Source organism: Cnephaeus nilssonii (assembly GCF_951640355.1).
Source record: "Cnephaeus nilssonii genome assembly, chromosome: 6".
Taxonomy (NCBI): domain Eukaryota; kingdom Metazoa; phylum Chordata; class Mammalia; order Chiroptera; family Vespertilionidae; genus Cnephaeus; species Cnephaeus nilssonii.
Window position 1 is genome coordinate 87,295,725 of NC_137077.1, and position 13,911 is coordinate 87,309,635.

At 46.5% G+C, this 13,911-nt stretch overlaps 1 pseudogene across 1 annotated transcript; it reads left to right on the forward strand.

Annotated features, from left to right (window-relative positions):
- Positions 1 to 11,553: 11,553 nt before the first annotated feature.
- LOC307101105 (small ribosomal subunit protein uS5-like) lies at positions 11,554 to 12,461 on the forward strand (annotated as a pseudogene). The gene has a single exon. The product of its transcript is annotated as a small ribosomal subunit protein uS5-like (transcript).
- Positions 12,462 to 13,911: the final 1,450 nt, after the last annotated feature.

The following is a 13,911-nucleotide window of genomic DNA, read 5'->3' on the forward strand; positions in this document are numbered from 1 at the left end:
TAAAGTAGTTATTGCTCTTAACACACTAAATTTGGGGGTGATTTGTTATGCAACATAAACTAAACTAATGAATACCATCCTCACAGTAATCCTGTTAGGTAGGTACTATTATTATTTCTCTTTTTAAAAATATCAGGCAACTGAGGCAAGAAGAGGTCAATGGACTTGCACAATTTGTAAATGGCAGAGTCAAAAGCAACACCTGGCAATCCAGCATAAAGCCTGTGCTATACTTGGATATTTTAGATATAGGTATAGATAAGATATAGATACAGGTGTAGGTATCTCCCCTATGCTATGCTGCTTCACCTAACAAAAGTAAGAACGTTCCTATCACTTGACCCAGAAATTCTACTGTAATTTGTCATACAGATATACTTGCACATATGTAACCAATGTATGTATAAGATTATCCACTGCAGCACTGCTGATAATAGCAAAAGACTAGAAACAACCAATTCTAGTGTATTCATATAGAATCATATGAATTTCATTTGTCGTCTTTTCATTTGGTTGATGGTTTCTTTTGCTTGATGTAGTCTCATTTGTTTATTTTTGTTTGTTTGTTTCCCTTGCCCAATATTTTGTTTGTTTGTTTCCCTTGCCCAATATTCATACACTATCCCAGCCCTAGCTGTTGGGGTGTGTACGGGAGGCAACTGATTGATGTTTCTCTCTCACATTGATGTTTACCTTTCTCTCCATACCTCTCTCTCTAAACAACAACAAAGACCAACATTCCTCAGGTGAGGATTGAAGAAAAAAATAAGGCATCCCATATATAGCCATAAAAGAACCAGGTAGATCTACAAATACTGATCTTATATTCAAGGGGGGAAAAAATAAGTGCAGGCTTCAAGGATACAATTCTATAATACATCATCTGTATATTGTATTGTGTGTTCACCACCCCACGTCAAGTCTCCTTCCATCACCATTATCCCCCCTTCACCTCTGATAATCACTATACTATTGCCTATGAGGTTGTTTTTTATTTTGTTTTCTTTTCATCTTTTTCACCCAGCTCCCCAACCCTCTCCTCTGACAGCTATTAGTCTGTGCTCTGTATCTGTTTCTATTTTGTTTGTTAGTTTATTTTGTTCATTAGATTCCACATATAAATGAAATCATATGGTATTTGTCTTTCTCTGACTGGCTTATTTCTTGTATCATAATACTCTACAGGTCCATCCATGCTATAGCAAAGGGTAAGATTTCCTTCTTTTTTATGGCTGAGTAGTATTCCATTATGTAATGTACCACAGGTTTTTTATCCATTCATGTACTGATGGGCACTTGGGCTGCTTCCAAATCTTGGCTATCCTATATAATAAAAGGCTAATATGCAAATCAAACGAACAGTGGAACGACCAGTCGCTATGATGCGCACTGATCACCAGGGGGCAGATGCTCAACACAGGAGCTGCCCCCTGGTGGTCAATGCACTCCCACAGGGGGAGCACCGCTCAGCCAAAAGCTGGGCTCGTGTCTGGCAAGTTCCTTGGCAATGGCTGGAGCCTCTCCCACCTCCATGGCAGTGCTAAGGATGTCCCCGCGGGGAGTGGGACTAAGCAGTTAGTCAGACATCACCCAAAGGCTCCCAGGCTACCAGAGGGATGTCTGACTGCCAGCTTAAACCCAATGCCCCGGGGAGTGGGCCTAAGTCGTCAGTTGAACATCCCCTGAGGGGACCCGGACTGTGAGAGAGTGCAGGCCAGGCTGAGGGAACACTCCCCGCCACTGGACCTTTAGTTGTAAATAATGCTTCAATGAACATAGGGGTGCATATATTCTTTTGAATTAGTGTTTTGGGTTTCTTTTGATATATTACCAGAAGTGGGATCACTGGGTCATAGGCAGTTCCATTTTTAATTTTTTTCCATACTGCTGTCCATAGTGGCTGCATCAATCTGTATTCCCACCAGCAGTGTATAAGGGTTCCTTTTTACTCATATTCTCACCAACATTTGTTGTTCATTGATTTATTGATGACAGCCATTCTGACAGGTGTGGGTGCTATCTCGTTATGATTTTAATTTGCATTTCTCTGATGATTAGTGATGTTGAGCATCTTTTCATATGTCTATTGGCCAACTGTATGCTCTCTTTTGAAAAGTGTCTATTCAAATCCTTTGCCCATTTTTAATTGGATTGTGGGGGTTTTTTTTGGTGTTGAATGTTATAAATCCTTTATAAATTCTGAATATAACTCTTTATCAGATGTATCATTTTGAATATATTCTCCCATTCAGGGGGTCGTCTTTTCATTTGGTTGATGGTTTCTTTTGCTTGATGTAGTCTCATTTGTTTATTTTTGTTTGTTTGTTTCCCTTGCCCAAGGAAATATAGCAGAAAAAATATGCTGCGAGAAATGTAAGAGATTTTACTGCCTATGTTTTCTTCTAGGATTTTTATGATTTCAAGTCTAACATTTAAGTCTTTAATCCAGTTTGAGTTTATTCTTGTGTATGCTGTAAGAAGGTGGTCTAAATTTATTTTTTTGCATGTATCTGTCCAATTTTCCTGACACCATTTACCGAATATTCTATGTTTACACCATTGTATGTTCTTGCCTCCTTTGTCAAATACTAATTGATCATAAAGGTGTGTGTTTATTTCTGAGCTCCCTATTCTGTTTCATTGATCTATTTGTCTGTTTTTATGCCAGTACCATGCTGTTTTGATTACTACAGCCTTGTGTTATAGTTTGATATCAGGTAGTGAGATTCCTCCAACTTTGTTCTTCTTTCTCAAGATTGCTGTGGCTATTCAGGGTTTTTTGTGGTTTCTAACTCTTTCAATACAAGTCTTTTTAAAAGATAACTAACTCACACTTATGGCTCTGCATAGGAAAGAGTTCATTTTGGATGGAAAAATAAAGAACAAAACATTAACTAGCTATGTCAAGAGGGTAAAGAAGAATCCAGCACATGGCTTCTCTTGTGGTCATGACATGAAGCTCAAAGCACTGGGCAGAGTGGTAATGCACCATTTGAGCCTCCTCACGCAGTTCGTAGGCCGCACAGTATACTGGCAAGAGTCAGGGCCTTGGAGTCAGACAAACCCAGGTACAAATCCCAGCTCCAACACTTAGCTGAGTGGCCTTGAGCAACATAACCTTTCAAAGGACTCTTAGTACATGTACCACAGTACCAGGTACACAGAAAATGTTTACTAAATGCTAGTTATTATCAATTATAATTGGGGGCATCCCAACTCTGAGGTCTAACAACACGCGCTCTCTCTCTCTCAAATACACACACACACACACACACACACACACACACACACACACACACGGCAACCTTAGGTGTACATTAGAGGATTCCCACCTCTCACATAAGCAAGTTCAGTAGACTCTATCTCCAAAATACATCCTGTCTCTCCACCTGTCTTTCATCACCCCTTCACAGAAAAGTGGACTCTCTCCCTTATTACTACCATCACTTTCCATAATCCATTTCATACACAATAGCCAAGATAATATTCAAAAAAGTAAACCAGATCACATCATTATACTCCTCTGTAGGAGGGAGGGAGGGGGAGAGGGGGGAGAGAGAAAGAGAGAAAGAGAGAGAGAGGGAGAGAGAGATATTTGTTGTTTCACTTATTTATGCATTCACTGACTGATTCTTGGATATGCCCTGATAGGGGATCAAACCCATAAGTAACCTTGGTGTATGGCAGGGGTGGGGAACCTTTTTTCTGCCAATGGCCATTTGGATATTTATAACATCACTAGAGGCCTGGTGCACAAAATTCGTGCAGGGGGATGTCCCTCAGCCCAGCCTGCACCCTCTCCAATCTGGGACCCCTTGAGGGATGTCCGACTGCCAGTTTAGGGCAGTAGGACATCCCTCTCACAATCCAGGACTGCTGGCTCCCAACCACTCACTTGCCTGCCTGACTGATTGCCCCTAACCGCTTCTGCCTGCCAGCCTGATCACCCCCTAACCACTCCCCTGCCAGCCTGATCGATGCCTAACTGCTCCCCTGCCAGCCTTATAGACGCCTAACTACTCCACTGCAAGCCCGATTGTCCCCAACTGCCCTCCCCTGCTGGTCCAGTAACCCCTAACTGCCCTCCCTTGCAGGCCTGGTGTCCCCTAACTGTCCTCCCCTGCAGTCCTGGTCACCCCTAACTGCTCTCCCCTGCAGTCCTGGTCCCCCCAACTGCCCTCCCCTGAAGGTCTGGTCACCCCTAACTGCCCTCCCCTGAAGGCCTGATCGCCCCCAACTGCCCTCCCTTGCAGGCCTTGTCCCTCCCAACTGCCCTCCCCTGCTGGACTGATTGTCCCCAACTGCCCTCCCCTGTAGGCCTGGTCCCCCCCTCCCACAACTGCTCTCCCCTGCAGGCCTGGGTCCCCCTCCACTGCCCTCCCCTGTTGGCCTGATCGCCCACAACTATTCTCCCCTGCCAGCCATCTTGTGGTGGCCATCTTGTGTTCACATGGGGGCAGCCATCTTTGACCACATGGGGGCAGCCATCTTGTGTTGGAGTGATGGTCAATTTGCATATTACTCTTTTATTAGATAGGATGCATAGGCCATACAAAATTATCAACTTAAAAATTAGCCTGCTTAAAAAAAATTAGCCTTCTATATTTGGTCAAACATTTAATTGACTCACTCCTAATGCCTTGGCAGGGCAAGACCAATCTTAAAGCAGGTAGTATGCAAATCACATTTTAAGATACAGACATGTCTCCCTGTACTGTGCTTCACTGAAACTGAAGGCAAGGCCCTCCAATGGGAAAAAGTTTACAACTTGCTTTATTGGGATCTCACTTTATTATGGTGGTCTGGAACCAAATCTGTATCTCTCTGTCTCCAAATCTTGATTCTCCCTCTAACACACCTTACTTAAGCCTACAGATTCCATCCCAGCTGCTTTCCTTAATTTACCCGGTGGCATTGAGGGTAAAAGGAGGTTGCTGACCCCTGAATTTGGAGTTCAAACAAGTTACCCCGCCAGTTTCCATTTCTGCTGCTCCAACCAATGCCAGGCATTCAAACTAGCTGGTCAGCCAGGCTGGAATCCTGTCCTCCCCAGAAACACCTGAGCAGGTTTGGACTAAGTCCAAAAGGTAAGCCAGGTAAATTTCCATGTCAGCTCACTAGCAGACTTTCCAGAGGCAGCTGGGGCCAATTCACCCTTGTTCTACAAACCCTCCAAATACCACCCCCCCCCCCACCCCTCACATATACACATATGCTTACAGAAGAATTAATTCCGGCATCACCTGCAAAACCGGAGGCCAGAGCCCCTCTTGAAGCAGCCTAGCAGCTGAGAGGAAATCTGTGAAAGGACCACTCAGATGATTGAGGTAATAGACACATAGGTAATTTAGCAACAAGGGAACCCCAAAGTGCAACCCAGAGAAATTCAAAGGCTCTAGTGAAAAGTCTTATTCTGTTTTTACCATTTCTTCTCACCCTTCTCCCTTCAGAAAACACCCAACCAACACTCTTTCCTGGACACCTCCAGGATGCCTCAACCGTCACGGAGTTGGCCTTAGGTCAGGGAAAATGTCGACTTGGATTTCCTTACGTTTCCTCTACTTCCCTTCTCCCCTGCAAGTGCGGAGATCCTGCGTTTGAGTAAAACTGCCTCTATCCCCAAGGTTCGGATGCAAACAGCACGCTGGGACTGGTAACTTATGAAATCACCAACACTTCCCAGGAGACGAGCTCCCCCAGACAGGTAAGATGAGCTGCGCAGGGCCTGCGTGCCTGCTCTCCGCGGCCGGCAGTGAGGAGCTCCAATCCCCAGGCTGTTCCTTGAGGTGGAATAAACCCTGCAGTTCAGCCTGCAGACTGGAATTTTCCCACTCCGAGCGCTGCTGGAGGAGGCGGGGTGCGCGCAGGGACCCCCGCACCTGCTCCAGGAAGCAGCCCCGGCGGAGGGCGCCGCCTCCAGGACGCTGCGCGGGGCCCGTCGGTGGGCAGCGCCTAAGCTCGCGGGAGGGGGAGGGAACTTGAGTTCACACTCCCTCGCGCCTTCCAAACGCCAGAAGCCAGGGCATTTCTGGAGGCGAGGGCTGAGGATCCCTCCCCGAAACATACACATACACACACACACATACACATACACACACGCACACACCCTCTGCCTCTCACCCACTGGCGTGGGAGTGGGCCCCGCCTCCCTGGAGTGTGCGCCGAGGGAGCCCCACCGACGCCTGGCGGCACAGTTCCCGAGGCTCCCGGGGATGGGGCGAGGGGCTGAGCAGCAGAACGCCGCGGCGAAAGGAGCCGAGCGCGCGTGCGGGGCGCCCGGGAAGGGGCTCCCCTTAAAGCCCGAGGCGGGGGGCGCTGGGAATAGCCCCACGGGGTGCGCGGGCAGGGAGCCCCGACGTGGCTGCGCCACATCAGGGAGCGCGGGACCGAGGGCGCTTAGGCGGGGAGAGGCCCCGTGCACCCCCTGAATCCGCGTGTCGCCGAGGGGCGCCCCTCCTCCGCCTAGGCTACAGCCGCGGCCTGCGAGACCCCTCGCCCCAGCCCCGAGCCCTTCCCGCCCAGCTTCCCCGCGAGGCTCCCCTGCCCGCCGCGGCCCGGAGCCGGAGGGCGCGCTCGCCCGCTCGTCCACACAGTCGCCGCCGGCTCCCTCGCGCCTCGGGGGCCACCACGCACTCACCCTCCGCATGGTGCCGGGGCTGTCCGGGCTGGGCTCGGGCGAGAGGTGGGCAGGGCGGGCTGTGGCGGAGGGCCGCTGGGGAGCCGCGCTGCCCCCGCCCGCACACGCGTGCGCCGCGGCCGGCGAGCGGGCTGCGGCCTCCGCGGGGGCGGGGCACGGGCCAAGGGGACCTCCCCGCTCCGGGACCTTCTCGAATGGGAGCGTCCCCACCTCCCCAGGACGCTTCACCCCTCCTCTCCCGCCCCCGAGGGGAGCCGGATCCAGGTGCCCGCGGTTGTCCCCAGCTCCGAGCCGGAGAATGTAGGAGTTGAGCGTTCCGGCCGACCTTTAGGGTAACCAAGTTTCAGGAGCGAGAGAGGATGGGTGGGGAACTGAGGTGGGAGAGCTCACCGCCTTAAAAGTACCTCCGTTCTCCCCGATGTATGGGAGGAGGGCCCGCTGGTGTCCCATCCCTACTTTGTGGAGTCTGCGATTGTCTTGTGCCAATCCTGAGCATTCATAAGAGGGGCGGGGCGGGTGGGGTGGGGAGAGAGCTAGGAGGGCAAACAGCGGATCAGCTCAGGGCTGGGGGAAAGACAGCCTCAGGGAGCAGAGATGGTCTCGTTTTCTCCAGATGCAGCGGCTCAGCGCGGGGAGGGGTCTGCACCCCGGTACTGCGCAACCCACAGGTCTCCCTGGCAAACCCCTGCGTGCAGGGCTTTCTCTTCGCAAACAGCCTCCCCGCCCCCAACCCAGCTTCCCCAAACAACAGGGAAAGCCCATCCCCAAAAGCGAATGCTTCTGGGAAGATGAGGGAGGGAGGATATATTCCTCGTGACCAAGAAAACACTGGACATCCTTGAGCCCGGGGAATGCAGGATCCAAACCCTCAAGAACAAGAGTAGGATGGAAGGAGGTCAGAAATCTGACCTTTCTCTATTTGGCTTCTAGGGCAGAACAAAGCAAATGAAAGAGCACCGAATTCAAGGCAGCCTGAATTTGATGTAGAAAAAAAAAAAATTCCTTGTTTACCAAAGGATCTTTTGAAAAGCTTACGAGGACGCTTGCATTTTCAAACCGGGCTGTGACAGGTAAGCAGGCAGTCAGCAGTGGAATGCAAAGGCAAACACTTCTGAGGACGGTTTTGGCTTTTACATTGCCTGGATGCCAGTAATTCTGACGGATCACCACTGTCAAAGAAATACTGTTATAATTTTCTAACACTGATACAGTGTCAGCAGCACTATGGAGACCAAATATCAAACAGACTTAAGTTTATGATCTCATGAATAAAAACATTGTGTCTGAATTCCTCTTTGGTGCCTACCAGCAGGGATAAAAGGAGAGGTGACATATATTAGGAGAAAAGGTAAAGGAAGGAAATTAATGAAGTCTGCTAACTCCTTTTCACTTTAACTTAAGATATGCATACAGTGATTTTTTTCCTTCCCTGATAGAAAGCTCTTCAGATTGGTCTTCAATGTTTTGCCTTTGGGGAAATAATTTTATTAAATGTACTTACTTATGCACCATGGGCTTTACCTGTTATCACTTTAAATCCACAAATCCTATGAAGTGAGTAGTATAATTCTCTGGTTTTTCAGGAGATACTAAAGCTCAGAGATGGTAGGTAATTTGCCCAAGGTCACACAGCTTGTTAGTGGCACAGCCAGGATTTGAACTCAAGGCAGTTTGACTCCAGGGTCCACTCACTTCATCCCTATGCTTTACTGCCCTCCTGTGCTCTGATTCATATAAAAGGTACAGCTGTGGAAAGGCGTTACTGAAAGTAAAATTTTGAGCTCTTGTCATAGGTCAAATTAGTAGCTTCCCATCCCTAGGCCTTAGCTTAGCATTTTCATCTGTAAAATGAAAACTTGGACTAAAACGATGTGTTAAAGACCTGTACAGAAGTAAAATTCTTGTTTTAGAGTATTACCATGTGAATATTTTGTGTTCAGTATTGTAGAAAATCTTAGTACTTCATTGGTTTATGTAATATCTTTACCACAGCCTCTTGTTTTAGGCTACTTATGCTGTTTCTACAACACTACCTCCTAATAAACATTTTTTGCTTTGTGAATACAATATCTAATTCAACTACTGTTTTTTGTTGTTTTGTTTTTGATTGTTTGTTTCTGCTAAACTTGAATAAGACCCCTAGTATGAAGGGGAGAGTTTCAGTTAAGTAATTGTTAGGGTGATCTTCAAGTATTAGTTAGCCAGAATAATTTTTAAACTCCCCTCAGAAACCAAGACAATTATTGAACTGTACCAAATAAATGACAACACATCAGATGTAATGGAAGACAGTCATATGCTCATCTATGGAAATCCCCATGGAAGAACCAATTTAAAAGTGAAACTAGATTGAATCAGATTTCCTGTGTTTTGGGGAGGGCAATGAGGAGGAGGGTCCTTATCTCTTTCTTATGTTTAAAGGATCTTCAAATTGTTTAATGATGAGTGATATCTCTGTTTCACATTATCATACCTCCATTAGCCATCTAAACTCACACAATGTTATTTCTGTTTCCTTGAAACCCTCATAATAGTTGAGAACATAGTATGCTTTTTTCTTTTTTTCTTAATTGTGTAACAACATCTCCACCAGTTATAAACAACAGTTATATTCAACATTCTTGATCTTCAGGCCAGATTCATAGGTTTCCATCTTAAATACACTGGGATCAGAAGGCCAAACTAACTTCTTTCATTAATTATTAACATAGATGGACATTTGATAAAACTGAACAAAACAAAACCAATTTATAATTTGACATAAATAGTAAAAGAGAAATGAATAATTTAGTCTGCCTTTTGTAGATAAGAAATGTTACCAATTAGCATAATTTCTTACCAGTCTGTCATCTTCCATTTGGAAATGCATTAGCAAAAAAAAAACTGGTTTTCTTTATCATGTTCTTAAATTATAGCCCTTCACAAGGCATCTGTTAAGTACCTACTATGGGGGCATATATTATTGGTTAAATCAATTTATATTTCCCTGAAACAGATCAAGAATAATATCAAGGAAACAAAATGGTCTTAACTACATGTATTGAGCACTGTATATGTCCTGGGCACTGTGACAAGCTCTTTTACATGTGTCAATCTGTTTCACCCTTACAAAACTATTACACCTTTACCAGATAGTTTTTATCTCCATGTAATAGATTAGGAAACTAAGATTTATCTAGATTAAACACTTTCCAGAAATTGCATGGCTAATAAGTGAAGCAGCTCTAACCCAAATTTGTCTGACTCCAGAGTCTATGAGATTAACTAATGACAGGTGGGTGCTAATGTATCATAGTCTCTACTCTCTCTGGAACTTCTTCAGAGTAGTGGCAATGTGAGCCAAGAGTTTTATATCCAGTAAAACTGACTTTCAAATATTTATACTAGAATAGAATGGGGTTAACTAAGAAATGGTTCTCAAAGAAGATGACTAATTAGCTTAAAAAGAATACAATATTTTAATTAAAAGAGTGAAAAAAAATTTTAAAGTATATTTTTATTGATTTCAAAGAGGAAGGGAGAGGGAGAGAGAGATTGAAACATCCATGATAAGGGAGAATCATTGATTGGCTGCCTCCTGCATGACTCTCACTGGGGATTGAGCCCGAAACCTGGGCATGTGCCCTGACCAGGAATCAGTCGACGCTCAACCACTGAGCCACACCAGCTGGCTGGGCTAAAGAATATTCCCAATAAGTGACATCAGAATGATCAATAATATGGAGGTGGTGACAGTAAAAATGTAACCGCGGAACTAGCTCAAATGGTGCTGACAAGATACTGAGTTGCTTTTTAGAGACAACAGACCAAAATCACAAGCCATGCATTCAAAGCATGCACAGAGGAGAAAGCTTTCGCCTGCAGCTTAATCCAGAACCAAAGCCTCACCCCTCCTTCCCCTTCCCCGCTTCCCACTCCCCCCAGAACCAGAGGACGGGGATATAACTGGAACTTGAGCACCAGAGCCCTTTTAGAAGCGAAGGGTCTATTGTCCAGGAAGATCTGGTGCTGAAGCCCTTTACCATGAATGGCCAAGCTCCAAGTTTCTCCAGTAAAACTTGCCCCACCAGTGCTTCCACATAGCTGTTTCCCCTAACCCCTTAAAACCCACCACCAAACCCAGATTTGAGAGTTGCCTTCTGTATCGTGCAAACAGACTCAGGATTAAATAAATTGCTCTTTCTTTTCTCAAAAGTATTGAGAATGTCATAGTACTCATAGCTTCTTTGCTTGTGGGCAACAAACCCTTGTTCGGTAACAAAAAGACCAGATCTCCTAGGGAATCCTGGGGCACATGACTGGTGGACAGTTAATGAGGGGCTGGATACTCCTCAGGGTACCATTACACACATTCCCTCCAATGTTTTTATTGCATTATCACAGTCACTTGAAAATATTCGCTTATTTTGCTGTAGAAAGCTTGTGTGATTGCTATGCCATTTTTTCCCCTCTTGCCCTCGGCAAGGCCTGTTTGCCTTCTCTGAGCCACACCTGGGATTGGGCACTCCCTGGCCCTTTTTTTTCTTTGTTCTGTAGGTGGCCTGAAGATGCAGGGGTGGAGTAGAGAGGAGTTTACTTGTTGCCTGTGTCAGAGGAATTTGATTCTGCTTTCTCCTCTGAGGATTTGTATGGCGTTCACTTCCTAACAGATACTTAAAAAACAAAATTTACCCACACTTTTACCCCTAATGTTATTTCCATATTTCTTCCTACTCTTTGTCCAAATGCACTTCTGTTTGCAATCTGTTTACATGACTATCTATCCTGTTAGACTCTGACCTTCTTTAAAGAAGGGACTGTCTTAATAATTCTTACATCTCTAAGGCCTATCACAAAATAGGTACTCAATACATGTTTAGTAATTGAACGAATGTTGTTAAAACCATAGTGTAACTTCTTCTCTGAGGAAACACCAAATGGCAGCTGATGCTAGTGCAGTGGGAGAGCCCACAGGGCCATAGGGGCCCTGGAATGGGAGCCACGGTGACATCTGTGGAGGATTTAGCAGTGGCATTCAGGGCCAAGGTTGCAGCTTAGGTTAAGGCCAGGGCTGAGGCCACAGAGCCGGCGGAGGCAAGGCCAAGGACAAGGAATGGATCCCTGTCACCAAGCTGGGCCTCCTGGTCAAGGACATGAAGATCAAGTCCCTGGGGGAGATCTCTCTCTTCTGCCTGCCAATCAAGGAATCTGAGATGGTTGATTTTTTTTTCCTGGGAGCATTCTTAAGGATGAGGTTTTAAAGATTATGTCCATGTAAAAGCAGACTCGTGCTGGCCAGCAGACCAGGTTCAAGGCATTTGTCACCATGGGAATGACAATGGACATATGGGTCAGGGTGTTACATGCCACAGGGAAGTAGCTACTGCCATCCGTGGGGCCATCATGCTGACCTACTTCTCCGTAGTCCTTGTGTGGCCAGGCGACTGAGGGAACAAGGTCAGCAAGCCCCACACTGTCCCTTGTAGAGTGAGTGGGCGATGTTGCTCTGTGCTGGTGGCCTTGTCCCCACCGCCAGGGGCATTGGCATTGTCATAGCCCCTAGTCCCATGAAGCTACTGCTGAAAAATGGCATTGAGGACGGCTGCACCTTAGACAGGGGCTGCACTGCCACTCCAGGAAACTTGGCCACAGCCTCCTTGGATGCCATCTTCAAGACTTCCTGCTGCCTCACCCCTGACCTCTGGAAAGAGGCCGTGCCCACCAAGTCCCCCTATCAGGAATTCACTGACCATCCTGTAAAGACCCACATCAGAATCTCCATGCAGAGGACCCACATCCAGCTGTGGCCACACAGTTTTATTCAAGAAAAATTAAAGAGAATTAAGCCTGTTTTTTAAAAAAACCATCTTGTAGTCTGCTATTTTCCCCTCAACAGATTATTTTCTATATTTTACATGACATTAATAATTATTTTTATTGGCTTCTTAATGTACATTTCTCATAGGTATATTATCATTTAACCATCCCCTCCTGTTGCTATTTGAGTTGCTTCTATTATTTTGAAATGTCTTGTGAGTTAGTAAGTAGGTTCATGACTTGATATAAAGATAGATTTGGAGAAGGATAATGTGAATAAATGTGAATTTTGGTCAATCAAATGGTCCAAAGGTAGGGAGACCAGTTAGGAGGCTGACCTCAGTCACACAAAATGAAGCTGATGAGGTTACCAAGCCCAGGACTAAGGTGGTGCTTGTAGAAATGCAAAGGTAGAAACAGTTTCTCCATCCACTACTAAAGCCGGAAGATATAACCATGGATTTGTCCCTGATGGAGCTAAATGTATGACAGAGAGTAGGGGCGTTGTCCTGTGATGAAGAGCATTATTTTAGCACCTCGGACAGCTCCTGGATTGTCAGGTAGAGGCTCTGGGTCTTATAAGAACACTAGAGGCCCAGTGCATGAAATTCATGCACGGGGGCGGGGGGGGGGTGTCCCTCAGCCCAGCCTGTACCCTCTCCAATCTGGGACCCCTCAAGGGATGTCCGACTGCCCGTTTAGGCCCGATCCCGGTAGGATTGGGCCTAAACGGGCAGTCGGACATCCCTCTCACAATCCAGGACCGCTGGCTCCCAACTGCTCGCCTGCCTGCCTTCCTGATTGATCACCCCCTAACCACTCCCCTGCCAGCCTGATTGATGCCTAACTGCTCCCCTGCCAGCCTGTTTGCCCCTAACTACCCTCCCCTGCAGGCCTGGGTCCCCCCCAACTTCCCTCCTCTGCCGGCCTGGTCACTCCTAACTGCCCTCCCCTGCAGGCTTGATCACCCTCAACTGCCCTCCCCTGCAGGCCTGGTCTCTCCCAACTGCCCTGCCCTGCTGGCCGTCTTGTGGCGGCCATCTTGTGTCCACATAGGGGCAGCCATCTTTGACCACATGGGGGCAGCCATCTTGTGTGTTGGAGTGATGGTCAATTTGCATATTACTCTTTTATCAGATAGGATTACTGCTGTCAGTGATGGCTCCCTTTAATAAGAAAATAAATAACATTTATTGAGCATGTTATCAATGAAAGCTTCACCTGTTAATTCTCATCAGGAAACAAGCACAGAAAGGTTGCATAATGTCCCTCAAAAGTCACACAAATAGCAGAGCTAATTTCTGAACCCAGATAGTCTGGCTCCAAAATCTATTATACAATTCTGTGAAAAACAATTACAATTGCCTGACCGGTGTGGCTCAGTGGTTGATTCCTAGTCAGGGCACATGCCTGGGTTGCCGGCTCAGTCCCCAGTGTAGGGCATGCAAAAGGCAGCCGATCAATGATTCTGTTTCATC